The following is an 18,338-nucleotide window of genomic DNA, read 5'->3' as shown; positions in this document are numbered from 1 at the left end:
ATTAACTTCTGTGTGGAGCGTAGCTCGTTATTTTTGAGCTTTATAAATAGCCGGACTGCAATGTTCTTGTGAGTGTGGTGTTTGTTTGTGTTTTACCAATTCTAGCTGTCGACTGTCAGTTACCATCGACCACAAAATACAATATTCTTCTTCCACTTTAAACAGTTAAAAACATACTACGACTTGAGCAAATCTAAGATATTCACAAATTAGCAAAGCCTCAATAGAAAGACTTAAATTAACTTTGAAGGGGATTAACTCACAAGATTGCTTTGGCGACCTGCGTCGCTCTGCGGCTTTGTATTTCAAAGAAGCCTATAAACTTTAATTATTTATTTTTGTTATTAGATATTTTCAATCAAGTTAGATAATTAACTAAAGTTTGTAGCATAGAGTCGATTTTTTTCAAAATTTCCACGTATTAATGAATTGTATTGTATTGTATTGATAGCACTATGTTGTATTTGTATTATATTTTTAAAAGAACTAACATCATGTCTTTGCTAATTAAAAAATACCTAACATTTCCAACAAGTGACCTAATGTCGGCAGCTTTAAATTCAACAAGAATTTATACGGGTGTTATCTTAAACCTCGGGTGGGTATCTCAAAAAGTAAGCAAAATTTAAATATAAGATAAATTATAAACTTACCTTATTTTTGACTGAGAATTGATATATGAATAAAAACATAGTGTGTTCCATTTGAAAATTTTGAGATTTTGTTAAATAAATTCGCCAAAAAGGCCCCACCTATTTGAGACACCCTATATAATCGGAGGTGGATCTGTCAAACTGATTGAGTAGTGCATTGTCTCCCTAGTCTGTGGTTAAATTTTCGTTGCAATATCTGGATCAATAGCGTCACAACACAATTTTATATGGGGCAATCAAAATATGAAAAAAAAAACACAAAACCTCAATTTCTGCCTAAACTATGCACAATTTGTATAACAATTTTTTAAGAAAGTGACCTTTATTTTAACCAAGGATTCCAAAAATGTCGAAATATATAGGGTGTTCTATTTAAAATAACAACGTTGATGTAGGGAGGACACTTTTGGGACACCCTGTATCAACAAAATTATAATATTTTAAATCTTCAAGAGAGTCCAAGAAACTTTTGATCGAAACTTTTTTTCGTATCTCCTATGGGCTTCCAGCTCGTATAGTGGATCGTTGGGACACGGTGTACATAATTGAAAAAAAAATGGTTATGGAGGTTATAGCCCTGGATCTCCCACATCTCCTGGTCCAAGAATTTTACCGATAAATGGTTTTCGAGTTTTTTCTGAAACCATGCAGTACGCCTTAATAATCAATGACGTCATCGCGTCTTGACGGAACCCGAAGAATAGTGATTTTCATATGGATTTTTTCAAATATCTCGGGCAGCCTGTGTGATAGACGAAAACCGCAAATACAAAAATGTAGCTCTTGACGCGATCTATGACATTGTTTAAACCGATTAGCCATATTTTTTACTTTTTTTTGCGTCTAATACTTTACTCTAGGAAAGAACAATTATCTGGGACTTTTACATTTTTGTGTATAATTGGAAAACCCTGCATGCAATCGAAGAAATGCCTGAAATAAATGCTTTAGAACTACATCTTCCGCGTCTGGTGGTTAAGAATTTTACGTGCGATTGCGTGAATGGTTATGGAGAAAAACATGTTTTTCTGGAAGTCAAAATAACCAAAAGAAAATTCAAAATTAAAAAAAATAACTGGTGAAATTTGATTGCACCCAATTTCCACTGTTTAAATGTGGGCAAGGACTTTTACTTCTCTGCTAAATTTGAAGTCGATATCTGCAAATTTAGGACAGTTAACAAATTTCTTATATAGCACGGAATATCGGGAACCCTCTACAATAGGTGAAAACCTTAAATACCTTAAACCTTAAATTAACTGATTAATTGGTTAAGGCTTTCGCGGCCCGTTGATAAGCTATTATCTTGATTCGGGTTTAAAGGCCGTCGTCGGTTGTAATTACTTCCTAACGTTTCGCTAGCACGAGTGGCGAGCTTCTTCAGAGGTCCTTCCATCTCCGATGTTGGACGTAGACTGACGATTTCTCCTGCGCAGGTTGTATTTATGCCGATTGGTGGTGGGCGAAGCTTGTTCCGCTTCGGTTGGTCTCGGGATATCGATCGGTACTGCTCGGGCGTTCCTAAGGATCGGGTTCCAGATTTGGTTGAGTCTAAGGGTCTCCTCCTTTCTGTTGAAATTGTGTGGGTGTTTTTGTATCTCAATGCCTTCCCTGACTAGTCTGTTGTGATAGCCGTTGACCGATGCTAGTAACTTACAGCTCTCAAAGTGTATCCTGTATTCCCCGCTGCCCAGTGCGTGTTCAGCTACTGCAGACTTCTCTGTATGTCCTAGCCTGCAGCTTGCTTTATGCTCCTTAAGTCTCGTTCCCATTGATCTCTTGGTACTCCCGATGTAGACCTTTCCGCATGAACACGGAATGCGGTAGACTCCTGCAGCTGAACGTGAGTCCCTCTTGTCCTTCGCTGACCTGATGGTCCGTTGGATTTTCTTTGTAGGCTTAAAGATTGTTTTGATGTCGTGTCTTTTCAATACTCTGCCAATCCTGTCGGTGACACTCGGAATATACGGCAGATATGCGTGGGAGGTGGAGGGTCGTTGTTCGGTATCCCGTGATCTTGATGATCTTGAGTTCATTGATCTCTCGATCTCCCTCTTGCTGTAGCCATTTGCCTCGAACGCAGTTTTCAGGTGTTCAAGTTCCATCTGGAGGTTCTCCGGTTCGCAAATCCTTCGGGCTCGTTCTGTCAGGGTTCTGATAACCCCATACTTTTGACTTGGGTGATGGTTGGATAGAGCATGCAGGTATCTGTCCGTATGGGTTGGTTTTCTGTACACTGTGTGGCCCAGCTTGTTACCTCGCTTCCTCACTAATACATCTAAGAATGCAAGTTGTTGGTCATTTTCAGTCTCCTTAGTAAACTGGATGCTGGGATGCTGACTGTTGAGATGCTGCATAAAGTTGTTGAGCTTGTCCATACCATGTTTCCAAATCACGAAGGTGTCATCCACGTACCGGAACCACGTTGCTGGCTTGTACTCTGGGGTCTCGATCGCTTTTTCCTCAAAGTGTTCCATAAATAAGTTGGCTATAACCGGGCTTAATGGACTTCCCATTGCCACTCCGCCCACCTGTTCGTAGAAGTTTCCCTTCCACACGAAATAGCTACCGGTCAGACAGACTTGAAAAAGTTTGCAAATATCGACAGGAAATATCCTGTTCACCAGGTCCAAGCAACTCTTCAGAGGTACTTTGGTAAACAGTGAGACGACGTCGAAGCTCACAAGGATGTCGTTTTGTTCAATATTGATATCTTGAATCTTGCGCACGAAGTCGGTGGAGTCCTTGATGTAACTGGTGACGTGTCCTACGTGTGGTTGGAGCAGCGATGCCAAGTGTTTAGCCAAGTAATACGTTGGTGATCCGGGTGCGCTAACTATTGGTCTTAACGGTACATCTACTTTGTGTATCTTAGGTAGTCCATAGAGCCTTGGTGGAACAGTCTCCATCCTCACAATGCGCTTCTTGATTTCTTCTGACAGTGATGATGACTTGATGAGCCGGTTGGTAAGACGTAGTCTAGCTTGCGTCGGATCCTTTTTCAGGGGTTTGTAGCTTCCCGGGTCCAAGAGTTCCTCAATCTTCCTTTCGTAGTCCTCGGTCTTCAGAAGAACGGTTGCGTTTCCTTTGTCTGCTGGGAGTATGATGATACCCTCATCCGTGTTCAGGCTACGCAGTGCCAGTCCTTCACTTCTCGTCAGGTTAGACTTGGGTTGTTTTGCCTTCCTGAGGATGTTGGCTGTCTCGATTCGTATCTCTTCGGCATCTTGATCCGGTAGGTTCTTAATGGCTGCTTCCGTGCTGGAGATGATATCTTCAATCGGAATGTGACGGGGAGTGATTGCGAAGTTCCCTCCTTTGGTTAGCACTGTTCTCTCGACCTCCGTGAGTACTCTGTCAGTCATATTGACCATGAGTCGCTCACTGCCTAGGCTTGCTGTTTTGGGCGCTTGTTTTTTCGCAAACTTCTCGTACTTCCTTATCTGTTGCTCCTTTGTGCGGTCCAGTTCGTTCCTTAAGTTAGAATGTGAGATTGCATCCATTCTGTCCCAATTCTGTTGTTCGATCTTATTGCCCAGTGTCAAGTGCAGGCCAAGAAGTTCCTCGTCCGTCTTCGCAAGGCTACGACGAGTGTGGTGAATTCGTTCCCGGAGAAAAGCTTTCTCAGTTCTGACGTAGATCCTGTTTGCCTTCGCTGATTGGAGAATTCGTTTCTGTCTAAGGAATAGTGGTATGATGTTGGTGTCCCGGCAGCGGCACAGAAACGCTAAAGTGGCGAGTAAGTGCGCACGCATATCTGAGTATTGAAAAGACACGACATCAAAACAATCTTTAAGCCTACAAAGAAGATCCAGCAGACCATCAGGTCAGCGAAGGACAAGAGGGACTCACTTTCAGCTGCAGGAGTCCACCGCATTCCGTGTTCATGCGGCAAGGTCTACATCGGAACTACCAAGAGATGGGAACGAGACTTAAGGAGCATAAAGCAGGCTGCAGGCTAGGACAGACAGAGAAGTCTGCAGTAACTGAACACGCACTGGGCAGCGGGGAACACAGGATACACTTGACCAACCGAAGCGGAACAAGCTTCGCCCACCACCAATCGGCATAAATACAACCTGCGCAGGAGAAATCGTCAGTCTACGTCCAACATCGGAGATGGAAGGACCTCTGAAGAAGCTCGCCACTCGTGCTAGCGAAACGTTAGGAAGTAATTCCAACCGACGACGGCCTTTAAACCCGAATCAAGATAATAGCTTAAATTAGCTGTCTATATGGGCTATATCGTCCTGATAAAGAAACTCTGAAACACAGTCTTTTAGTTACAGCCAATTTGTCACTATTAGGGGGACCCATTTTTCATTTTTTTTTTTGAATATGCGACGCACCCGGCACATTCTCGAAAAACTGTAAAAAATAAAAATATAAATCTTGTGCGTCTTGTCGTTCAAGAATTTTTTCGGTTGCATGAACTGTTTTCGAGAAAAGATTTTTTTGTCGGATCTTTGCAAATGAGATTTTTTATTTCTTTAAAATACTTCCTGACCCCCAATAGATTCCATTAGGTGGCCAAAACGTTGTCAGCTTCAAATTTCGGACACTTATCGTGTTTCATAGGAATGTCCAAAAAACAGTAGAAAATCGAAAAAAAAAGATAAATGCCGAAGCTTGACGGTAGGCATTTTTACATATCTTAAACCTTGGAGAGAATGGAGAAAGGGATAGACAAAAAAAATTTTTTTTTCGACTCTGATTATTTCTTTGTCAATGGCGGTCCTCTATGACCTACCATTACCGAGATCTCGAGTTTAGTGAGGAGCGCGTAACAAGGCTTAGAAAAACGTGAATCTAATTGCACACGTAATGATCATAACGAGTCGGCTTCTTACATTCTCTCCGAGGTCGCAAGTAAAGAGAACGGAACGATCCTACTGAGAAGTAAACAGATTCGGTTTCATTAATGGCTTCAATATCATTAAGTGAGTAGTTAAACAAGTTCCTTATTTCTTGAACCGAGCCTTCTTCAGCTTTTGTACTTCGCTTTCATATGAATCATCGGTGTTATCTTCTGATGCATTGTGGTTGTTTTCGCTTGGTTCAGGGGCCAATGGAAAGTCGTATATCTGTCCGTGCTCTTCGAAATCGTTGCCAGTTTTCTAGGAAATAGTTGTTTATTTTCTTTTACCTGATGTTCTGAGCTTTTGGTTTGCTCTTGGAAGGAAAGTTATATTTTTTGAAGAATGATGAATTTCTGGCTTGAATTGCGGTACTAATTATTTTGATTACCTGAAATGGTTTTCCGACATAGTAAGGTGTTAAACTACTTCTTTTTATTTGTTTACACAATACAAAGTAACCGACTTCAAAGTTGTGATCTTTAGTTTTGCGTTTAGCCTATTTCTGAAGTCTTCAAAATCTTTCTTGTTTCTGGTTGGTGGAATAGTTGGCAGAAAATTATTCATTTTTCTTCTAAATATGATTTCAAAGAGGTACTAAAAACTAAAAACTCTTCAATTTTCTGGCCAAATTGTCCAGTTTGTAAATGTGAACACAACAGTGCCTTTTTTATTGTTTTGACAAATCTTTCCGCCATTTGCTTTGGGGACAAATTGGTGTTACCCTCGTAGGTTTGATTCCAAGGTTTTCTAAGAAGTTTCTTAATACGTGTCCATTAAAAGGTGAACTATTCTCTGATTTGAGGATTGTAGCAAAAAGGCAAGCAGCAAAAATATTGATAAGAACAGGTCTTATATGTGCAAACCCTATTGAGTTGACTACTTCAATCGATGGAACGGTTCCGCGAAATCAACATCGATATATTGAAAAGAATAATCTGGTTACGGAATTTATTGCATCTCTGTTCTCGATCTTCGTTTCAGCTTCATTTGGAATTTCTGTTAAAGAGTCCCAACTATCCAAACTTTAGTTATGAGCTATCTGTTTGTTTTGGTCATACCTAAATGAATTATATATTTCTTCCGAAAACTATGATGTAGCGTGGGGCATTTTATGACAACCTTTCGGGAACAAATCTTTGTTGGTATCTGATTCATCAAAATCTTTTGGAAATTTAGTAGATATTTTTTCAAAAAACATGCATTCACTCGAAAATTTAGGAATAAAAACTCAGTTTAGCGATCCTTTGAAAATTTTTTTGATAACAAGCAAATTAGATGTCAATACAATTAGAAAATGGGAATAGCTAGAGTTTAATGAAGAACTACCCACCTTATCAGAATTAAAATAATTTCTTTCAAATCGCGCTGATTTTCTTGACAAAGTTTTAATGCACAAAGAAAAGCGAAAGAAAACATTTTATTCCTCTCATGCAAAGAAAATATTTGCATAGTTTAATCTTTAAAATTGTGCTCCAATTGATTACGTAGTGGGCACACTGGTGAAAAATGTGTAATCAAAACATAACTCACTATTTCATCAAGCTGAATCGAAAAAAGAATCGGACACCCTATCTGCTTCAAAACCCGAATCATTGAAAGCTACTATTCAAGGTAAAGTAACGTTACACAATTCCAACCCCGAAAGCCAAGTTTTGCTTCCACATCGATGTAGTTGGAGTGTTTAATTCTGATGTTGAAAAACATTCATGCAGAGCACTCCTTGGCAGTGATTCAATGTCCAAATTTATTATTTCAGAATTTGTTAACAAATTAGGTGGCGAAAAACATAAATTCAATTCCTCAATTTTGGGCATTCGTCAAAGCAATTCCAGCATAAAACATTCATGCATTATCTAATTTAAATCCAGTTCCAGGTCAAGTGGACCACAGTACATAGCAGTAAATTAAGATGGTTCATTTCTGGCCCATTAGTTATTTCAACCCCAAATCATTCTTTCTGTCATCTCTCACCTTTAGATGAGGAATTTCAAGCCGAAAAACACTTCTCCGATAATTTTAAGCGCTATTCGAATGGTAGATTCACTGTAGCTACTCCACTTAAGAAATCGTCAGAAGTTTTAAGAGATTCTAAGTTACAGGCAACAAACCAATTCTTGCAGCTTGAAAGCAAACTTCCCAAAGGCCACGTACACAGATTTTATAACCGAATACCACAATTTGTGTCAATTGTCAATTTTTGCTTCATCCAATTCCAGGCCTACATAATATTCACCACGCCATGGCGTTCTAAAGGGAGATAGCTCTACTACGAAGCTTAGAGCAGTCTTTAAGAGCTCAACTCCTTCTTCATCAGGTATATCCTACAATTCTATGGTTGGTCTTGTAGTGCAAGATAAACTAGTTTCCATCATGCTATGATACCGGCAACACCAGTATGTCATTCCTGCAGCCAGCTGCAAAATGTACTGACAAATACTAGGCCAAGAGGAGTATCATGCTATGGAGAGCAGATCCCATAGATGGACTTCAATCTTTTTCTCTTAATACTGTAACTTAAGGCACGCTCCTCACGAGCTATCGAATATTAATCATGCATCTCGAGTCATCAGTAAAGATTTCTAGGTCGATATTCATATTTCGAAACAAATAAAACCCTGGGTTTGCTATGGTCATGTGAATAAGATCACAAATGCAAGAATAAAATTCGTTGCAAATTTGCAGAAGCATTTAATGCCAAAAGACTATTTCAATTCAACTTCACAGTTTCTCGGATGCTTCGAACATCGCTTACGGTGATGCAATGAGGTGGACTTTTAACCTCCAAAACGAGAGGTGTTCCTCTCAAGGTTCTTAGCATCCCACGACTAGAACTATGCGGTGCTTTACTTTTGTCACAAATATATGAAAAAGTTAAAAGGTCAATAACATTATAAATTGTTTTTTTTATAGTGTGATTCCACAGTTGGGGCTTGCGTGGGTACGATGCTCGCTGCACAGTCTTAAAATTTTTGTATCTATCTGCAACTGAGCACAATCCGGCAGATATTTTGTCACGTGGCATGTCACTTCAAGACATCTTATCAGCATCCCTCTAGTTTCATGGTCCCAGTTGGCTTCAAAAGTGGGCAAATAAATGCGGAAGCTCAGTTCCATTCGCGGAACTTCCAGAAATTAGAAAGGTAACTCAATCCTTTGTTCAGATTTAATCAATTTTCATCCCTCATGCGTCTAATCAGAGCTGCAGCTTTTTGTCTACTCTTCATTGAATCATGCAAAATGAAGGGTTCAAACCGACATCACAAATTTTTAACAATCTTTGAACTTCGTTATGCAAATGAAGTTTTAACCAAGTTGTCTTATCGCCAAAGCCTTTCAAGGGAAAAACTTTCAAGGTTGAATCGGGTTTCCTCAAAATGCAGACTTATTAGTTTGACTCCTTTTCTTGACAATTCGTGTAGGAGATAGACATTCATTCCACCCAGGATATTAGAATGCTTGCAGAACCAACTGAGATTTTTCACTGCTTCCTCTAATCTTCAATAGCAAGATACCCCTTATCTCATCAAATTATTTGAAAAACAAAATGTTCTAATTCTAAGGATAGTAAATAAACAAACTTACAATTCTTAGCGGTTTCAGCAGCGAGGTGATGCGGCCTTCCATCCTCGCAACTCTTTGGCTGATTTCCATGTTCACCGGCCAAGTTGTTAGCAGAAGGGAACTTTTCTCTAAACCTCCGTATTACCTCCTCCTCTTCGGAGGAACTCGAAAAGTTAATCGAAATTTCCGATACGGAATCGTCTCGATAACGATTCACTCGCGGCATCCCGGTATATCAAACTGATTTGTAGCGAGTGAAATCACAGTATTTGTCTCCGATATCAAAATAGTTTCAAGTACGCGAACAATAACAAACGGCTTTTATCGATGTGGATCTGGACCGCCTATTCAGCGGTAAAATAGTTTATGTTCATTAAAAATTCGCCCTCGTTAGTTGCAAGAAGCTCAATTTTTATCGAAATCGCTGCGAAACGACAGGGAAGTATATAAAAATCCATTTCGCTTCAAGGCAAACATTCGGGATGCAATTCAAACGGGACACAATGCATCGGAAGGTTTTCGACAAAATCGAAACATCTATCAAAATATTGAAAGAGAAATACCGGGCCACTGCAGATCGCGTTCAAGAGCTCTGCTTTGTCGACCGTGGACGCGTGCAACGAGGGCAGGAACCACTTAAACACTTGAATGGGATGTTTAACTGTTTCCTATAGATACTATAAATCAGCGATCCACGTATTTCAGCGGCGGATGTTTCTATAGAAGTCCATTTTCATCTAGAGTTTGTAGTATATTTGAAACTACTTCAATTGTCGCAAGAAATTTTTACTACGGAATATGCGAAAAATATTTCAGACGAACCAAAAGTAAAACTACTATTAAAAAAAAAGTTAAGAGAAAAAAGTACATTTTAAATAACCACAGCATTCGAAAGGCGATAACGAACGGCAACAAAACTTATAGCAAACAAATTCAAGAAAACCTATATCCCACAAAGTGTACACAAATTAATTTCAATTATTATTAGGTAATATCATTAAGTAGCCAAAAAATAACCTCAAGCTCGACCCATTTCAACACAGCTCCAAGACCACAACGAGTGAATCCAATACAGTCGAAAGGAGAATCGCAACAGAAAAAGGAAACGTAGCTTGTTATACATAAATTGCTATATTAAAGTTCAACTTAACAATATCCTGAACTCTGCAGCAACTGAACATGCAGCAAAAAAACCACACCAAGTTCTGAATTCAAACGTATAAGAAAATGAAGCCAAAAGCTTAGTACTGGATTACGAAATATTAGTTATGAAGTACTCTATCAAATTCTGTTTCCAACGCTGTGAGTATGAAGAATATAACACCAACTACAACTGCTCAAAAACCAAAGCGATTCTGTACATCAAAGAAAATAATGCTCCAATAATAAAATCATAACGAAATTTTTCATTTATCGATCGATATCGGTCATTGACGTCTGTTGCAATTGAACAAAAACTTTTCAGGTTACATCAGAATCAAAGTAAAAAATGTCACGGCAAGCCAGCAATAAAGCAAGCCAATTGCAAATATCAAATTAGATGAATGATACTGCAAAAGTTCAAAATTTCACCGGAAATGTAAACCACGATGAAACTTCAAAAAAATGAAAGCAAGTCATCAGCAAATAAAGTAAAAACAAAAATGTAACAATAAAAAGGTCTTCATGATCAAAGCCCAGATTCCAAAGGAGCGCAGTTTCCTTAACAATTACGAAAAAGACCTGAATAGGTGTTTTCGTTATAATTTAGTCACGGATAATATTTTAACGTTTGTCAGTTCTCGTTCAGTGAGGTCGCATCATCTGCAAACGCACACTCCTTTATCCAGATTCATTAGTCCACTAAAACATAATTTTTTGTATTTTAAGTCATCGTCCCTAACTGGGTTAAATAGCAGTGGACTCAGAACACTATCCTATCTAAGACTCTCGTTTACTGCAAAGTATGCTGTTTCCATGTTGGCAGTTTGGATAAAATTCTTAGTCTTCCTTTAATATATCACTCTATATTGCTGCTTTGCACATTTTCCATAATTTCACTAATCGTGAACATGTGATGAATGATTGATCTAGTTCTGGTCTCAAAGCTTGAGATAGCTTTCCTTAGTTCTAAAATCCGCTCATCTACATTTGATAGTATGCTCAATAGTGCTATCCATCTGTTATCACCTTTGCCGAGTTTTTTGAATATTGGTACAATTACCAGTATCATCCAGTTATCTCTCACCTTTCCCTGATACCGCGCTAGGTTGCATATTGTAATAAACACCTGACATCCCAATTCACCAATGCATTCTTTCCGTTATTTCATCATGTCCTGCAACTTTTTTAGTTGACATAGAGCGATTTTAATGTCGTCTACCTTTATGTGGCTATGTTCATTGGTTAACAACTTTCTATATGTATCTTTTATTTGTTTTAGGGTTTATGATTGTTTTCAAATCTTTAAATTGGTGTTGAAATCAGTAATCAAAATCTTTTCATGATTCTGTCTTGGCTTTGCATGACTTTTCATTTTTGACTTTCACATGACTGATAACTTTCGTTGTTTCTAGTTGCTAGATATCAAATTTTCCACTGAAGAAAGGCGAGTAACAATCGGCATAAATCTATAATGAGCTTTCGATTTATTTTTTTTAAGTTTAAACGAACGGTTCGCCGCGTCGATAAATTCCCCGGAGTGGCAAAATGGAGCGAAACACCCAACAGGTGTTTGGCAAAGACCCCGTTAAATTATAACGCCCCGAACTTGGCGTGTAATCCAGTTTAACCTCGGCGGAAACTTATTTTCCATCTGTTAGTTCCGAATGCAATAAAATCGGACGAACTTTATGCTGATAACTCCCTGCGAAAGCTAACGCACATTTAATATGCATTGTTTATTACGGAAGTTTTAATAGAAAAACTTTTTTTTCCGCGGCAGGCTATCCGTTCGCCATTTTTTTCTTTCTTCGGGTTTAAAATTCCCTGCCGCGCTCGGAATATTGAAAACATTACGAGCGATATCCGCAAACCTCAAAACTATAAGTATTACAGCATTAACATTTTTTTACTCGTTTATTTATTTATAGGTCAGCTATAAACTAAAACAAATTAAATAACGAAACAAAAATTCTAAAAATAGTAATAGATGTCTAAAACAAACATAAGAAAATTTAATAAAATAAAAAATGGTAATGTTAACTAAAAATTTGATAGTGATCATTGGCAAGTCTGGTTGATCTGGAAATGAGTTTATTAGTACGATGGATCGGGAGGTGACAATGCTAGTTGCCGTGGTGTGCAAATTTTGTGAAAAATTTCTAGAGTTTAAACTCTCCCAGGTATAATATTATAAAAGGTTTTAAGGTCTCTGCTATTAGTTTCGAAAAGTAGTTTTCAACCCGTTGAAGATCATAAGAGGCCCTGCTCAAGAGGCATTCCCCAAATGGTGACATATATAAGGTTCACACTGCTGAAATGTATTGTGATGGTAACAAATCTGAGAGGCTTTTTTAACAGTATTATTTAAGTGATTAAAAAAATGGAGACCTACACTCCACGAGACTCCAAGAGCCTAGTTAAAGGAAACTTGGTGAAAAAGGTCTGAACCAATTTTGTAATTAAATGAACGACAAAAGGTAAGTCAAGAAGATTATTAAGGTCATCTTGCAGTTTGTTACAATCAACGGGACATCTAATTACGCAGCTCGTTTGGAGGTCGTCAGCAGACAGCAAAAAGAGGCAGTTGGTAAAATATTCATGAATGTCATTCATAAAGACATTTACGTTGAGAATTGAAATGTTTCCTGCTCTAATATTGAGGTTATTATAGATTAATATTATCAGATTTTTTGAAATTAAAATTGAAAACTAAACCGAACTAAAACCGAACCTCAGAGTCTAAAAATGGTAGTAATACTTACACTAAGAGGACTAGACTAAAATAACAGCCTCATCTCTGAATCAGCACCTTCAACATTTTTATGGGCTAAGCTTTCGTTTGCAATTCCAGTCCATTCTCGTACTTTCCTTGATAGAAGAATAAATAAATAAATAAAATCTAAACACCCGTTTCACGATTATTACGATCATCTAGTATGACTGGTCTCTGTATTAGTATTAGATCAAGTTTCCAGAATTTTTGACATTCTGCCGGTTTGCTATTAAATAGGTGCGGCGTCATTTGAAATAATTCTCGAAGAGGTATTTAAAATGGGCTAGAGAATTGCATATAAAGCAGAAAACAGCTTAAAAAACCTACTAAAATTTGTGGACGTACCTTACCAACACTTCTACTAATATTTAACAATGACACTCTTACATACTTACATCAATAATGGTTAATAATTTAAAGAAATGCACTACATAGCAGCTATTTTACACGCCACTCGCGTCTATGTAAAAATGCCGCAAACAATCGAACAGAGTTCACTTTCTTCGGCCAGAATGCGGCAAAATTCAAATGAATCGCGTCATTTGCACGCAAATTATTGCCGTGGCAAATTGTTAAAAGCGTTTTTGCGCAAACTAATTTCCCGCCTTTGCTCTATTTGCTTTCTATTTTTGCGTTTTCCCCTGATTTATGCTTTCGTGTTTTCCCACTATAACGCGTTCGGGGCGCAGCATCTATTATGCAAGAAAATTTATTTTTGACGAGAACTCTCAGTGCACTTGCGTGTTGTCTTCTAACAAGTCAGCTAATCGGTATTATAAATTTTCACATAATTTTCCACATAGGCCATGTTAAGAAGAGTCCTTTCAAATTTGGTTTTCAGCCAATAACAACAACCAGCCTGGCCTCAATTAGACAGCTTTCTGTTTAGATGCGGCATAAGTTAAAAACACCATACATATGGAAATAGTATACAGTGTGTCCAAGATAAGGATGCACAGCATGGGGATCTCGGAAACTATAAGAGATACAGTGTCGGTTAAATTAGACAAAAGTTGCGCATTTTGATACCGAACAAGATCCCGTTTTACAAATTTGAAAATTCCAAGCCGTTCCGGAAATATCCGAGAAAAACCGAAATATTGCGATTTCGTTTTTATTATTTTTTAAAGCTATTTGAAAAGATATGAAAAAACGGAAAACACTTTTCCATTGGCACTTTTTAATCTCTCCAAATTGACGTTAACAAATTTTCATTACAGCGTTTCGATTCCATGGAACCACCATCAACTTTGATTTTTCTGATGGGACGGAAAAAAAGTACACACAGTATTAGGTTGTGCTTTTCATTGCGAATTCAACGATGTACGATACAATACGGTTACTTATGTTTTTATCCAGAAAAATGGCTTTTTAATACATTTCTAGTATTTTATTATAGTAGGCCATGAGATCCGAACGATGAAAGGCAAAAGAAAATGGTTGACAAGTGCGAGTTAATGTGTTTATTTATTTACTAACTCTAACTGTTCATTTAACATAACAACTAAATCCAACAAGTTAATGAAAAACAAATTCTATAACAAATGTTCGAATAAATGACCTCCATTTTCTAGGCATAAGTACGCCAGTCTCACGGTAGACTCCAAAACACGACTTAACATTTCAGGAGTAATTTTATTAAACGCTGCTCGTACTGATTGACGTAATTGTTCCTCGTTGTCAAAACATTCTTTGAATACCTCATTTTTTATGTAGCCCCATAAGAAAAAGTCCAAGGGAGTTAAGTCCGGGGACCTTGGAGGCCAAGGTGTTTCACTGTAAGTCCCAATGTATTTTCCATCAAACCGTTCAGTTAAATATTGGCGAACTTCTCGGGAGTTATGGGCTGGGGCACCATCTTGTTGGAACCAGCAGCCTTACACAGCGCCTAGCGGTAAATCATCTAAGGCATCTTCTAAATCGTGCCTCAAGATGTCAAGGTACCGCTCGGAAGTTAAGGAATTATTATAGAAAATAGGGCCTATAATCTTGCTACCAAAAATCCCACACCAAATATTAAACCCAAAGCGAACTTGATGTCTGGATAGTCTATTAACACGTGGATTTTGTTGCGACCAATAGTGTGTATTGCGCCTGTTATAAATACCGTTATTGGTCACCATACTTTCATCAGACCAAATCACTTTATATGGAAAATTAAAACTCTCATCACACATCCTGGTATACCACTCACAAAAATGTCTACGTCGTTCGTCGTCACCCGGTTTTAATCCTTGACATATTCCGAATTTGTAAGGCTTAAATTCATTTTTCCTTAAAATAAACTGAGCTGTAGATTTAGCTACCCCATTCTGGTCTTCAATTTCTCTGGTAGAAGTTTGTGGATTTTTGATAACAGATTGTAGAACAATGTATTGGTTTTCTTCAATGGAAGGTTTTTGTCGGGATAATGCAGGCTTCTTAAATGATCCATATTCTTTCAGATTAAATAACAAACGCCGAAAAATACTCTTGTCAGGTTGTCTCCGCTCTGGGTATTTGTTAGAATACATACGCTCGGCTTCCACACAATTTCTTTGGCATCAGATGTAGCAAGACAGCATATCACATTTTTCTTCGTTTGTAAAATTACCTCCCTCCATTGTAGAACAAAATAAATTAGAAAAAGACAACAACAATAAAAATACAAAAACAATAACTAAAGGAATAAACTTATGATCGACTGATAACAAAGACAAATAACATTAATGTGTCATTGAAATTGACTGGATGTCATTTTGTCATGGCCTACTCCATTTAAATGCTGAAATGTATTAAAAAGCCATTTTTCTGGATAAAAGCATAAGTAACCGTATTGTATCGTACATCGTTGAATTCGCAATGAAAAGCACAACCTAATACTGTGTGTACTTTTTTTCCGTCCCATAAGAAAATTCAAAGTTGATGGTGGTTCCATGGAATCGAAACGCTGTAATGAAAATTTGTTAACGTCAATTTGGAGAGATTAAAAAGTGCCAATGGAAAAGTGTTTTCCGTTTTTTCATATCTTTTCAAATAGCTTTAAAAAATAATAAAAACGAAATCGCAATATTTCGGTTTTTCTCGGATATTTCCGGAACGGCTTGGAATTTTCAAATTTGTAAAACGGGATCTTGTTCGGTATCAAAATGCGCAACTTTTGTCTAATTTAACCGACACTGTATCTCTTATAGTTTCCGAGATCCCCATGCTGTGCATCCTTATCTTGGACACACTGTATTATGCAACAAGTGCGGAAAACGGAATCTGACACGAGCGAAGCGCAGCGGAGCGAGTTTTTAATGAACAAGTGAGTTAAAAAGTTTACCGAACGTGTTGCATACTATACTTTTTCTACGACCGTTAGTTTTTGGGTACATTTTTTCAAAACAACAGGAATTCATTCACTGACATGACTGTCAGAATTGACACACGTCAACATTCAAAGCGTGGGAAAAAAGAAACTGACGTGGTAAATGAAACTCTTGACTGGAACCTTCGGCACTGCACTAACACACAATAACGCGTTTTACCACAAACCGAAACTCAACTTTGCGTACTCGACGCGCGTTTTAATCTTTTCCTGAAGATGCCAGCTTGGTTGGCGAAACGCGCGTCGAGTACGTACAATTGAGTTTCGGTTTGTGGTAAAACGCGTTATTGTGTGACGTAGTAAAGTAACGCTTCCCGCACGCTAGATAGATGAGTAATTAGGTATTTTACAGACGGGAGTAGAAAAAAGATATTACCTAAAAGAAAAGTGGAGAGTTTGTGATTGCGATTAAAAGAGACAGATGTAAACTAAAGAACATTTACGAAAGTTAGACTCGCTTAGGGCCATTACAAAACACTATTTTGATATTTGTAATGAAAATCGAGAGAGTGCATTCTTAAACAATTAAGTTGTGTTAATAAAAACGAGCATATTGACTCTCATTTGTAGCGCACTGTATAAAAAGTTGAAAATAAATTTCTTATACAATGGTTTTCTTAAAACTAATTTCAATTGAAATATTGTATAGAGGGCATCCCATTTTCGACATATGCCACTTATCTAAAGATGGAAAGATGATATTTTCACAACAATAACGAAAATTGGCAGAACGGAACTTCCCTGGTCCTTTTAGTTTTTTAGATACAGTTATGTTTTTTCTATTTGATAACGTAGAATTAGTTGTTGAGTAGAATTGAGTACCGCACTCAGAATACGTATTCGAAGTCAGCTTAAAAAATTATTGGAACCTAATTTATTTTTTACTATGGAACACCCTTTATATTATTTACTTATAAGATTGAGAATAATGTGAGATTTTAAGTATGTATTGGTTATTTAAAACAATCTCAAAATTTTGTATTTTCTATAATTTATATTGTTAAATCTAAGCTTTAGACAGTATTATTTGATCTATCGCGCCTTCGATTCCTTAGATTTGAATATCATGGCAAAAAACTAGAATGCCTGGGGTTTCGAGGTAATATCAATAGTTGGATGATACCTATATAAAACACAGGGAAATAAGGGTCAAAGTGAATGGAATATACTAGGAACCGTTCAACGTCAACTTAGGCACGCCCCAGGGAGGAATTTTATGTCCACTACTTTTTCTTCTGTGTGTGAATAACCTCCCTGAGTTCCTCAATAGCAACTGCCGCGTTTTTATGTACGCGGATGACACATCCATCTTCGTCTCCGGATGGGAAGCTCAGGAGCTGATCAATAGGTTCTCTAGTGTTGTTTGTTGACTTTTGCAAACAGAATCATTTGATCATAAATTTGTAAAAAACAGTTGCGATCGCATTCACTGGTCGGTATGTTAAACCTCTGACTAACCTAGGGTTCAGCTTTGCGGGTTCACGCGTGGAATTAAACCACACAACAAAGTTTCGCGGATCTTACATCGATGACTTCCTAAGGTGGGACTACGACATAGATAGTGTTTGTAATAAACTGAACAAAACGTTTTTTGCAATGTTAACAATCAGAGATTCTTTCTTTGAAAGATCCTTGTTAACTTTCTATTAGGCCTCAGCATACTCGTCTATTTCATATAATATCGTAAACTGGGGACAAGCGAGTGATGCGGAGAGGGTGTTCATTCAGCAAAAAAGGATACTTAGGTTGATTTTCAGACTGCCCCCGAGGCTATCCTACAAAGATATATTTATAAAGTATAAAATACTAACAGTGCCTTGCATATATTTATTTAAATTATTCATCATCGTTCATAACAATAAAGGCTCTCACAAGAAACACACGGTTGTCCACGGTTATAACACCCGAAACAGAGAACACCTTCTAAAGCCAACACTAAACCACATGTTCTACAAAAAGTCGCTAAATTACGCAGGACCTTATTACTATAATTTGCT

General features: G+C 37.7%; 1 protein-coding gene across 2 annotated transcripts in view; it reads right to left on the bottom strand.

Moving 5' to 3' along the window:
- LOC132707383 (adenylate cyclase type 2-like) overlaps positions 1-18,338 on the bottom strand; it is a 359,565-nt gene that overhangs the window by 314,367 nt on the left and 26,860 nt on the right. The window lies entirely within an intron of this gene.

This window comes from Cylas formicarius, unplaced genomic scaffold, assembly GCF_029955315.1.
Source record: "Cylas formicarius isolate icCylForm1 unplaced genomic scaffold, icCylForm1.1 PGA_scaffold_9__14_contigs__length_23061073, whole genome shotgun sequence".
Taxonomy (NCBI): Eukaryota; Metazoa; Arthropoda; class Insecta; order Coleoptera; family Brentidae; genus Cylas; species Cylas formicarius.
The sequence above is the reverse complement of the archived record's forward strand: the minus strand, read 5'-3'. Positions and strand labels throughout refer to the sequence as shown.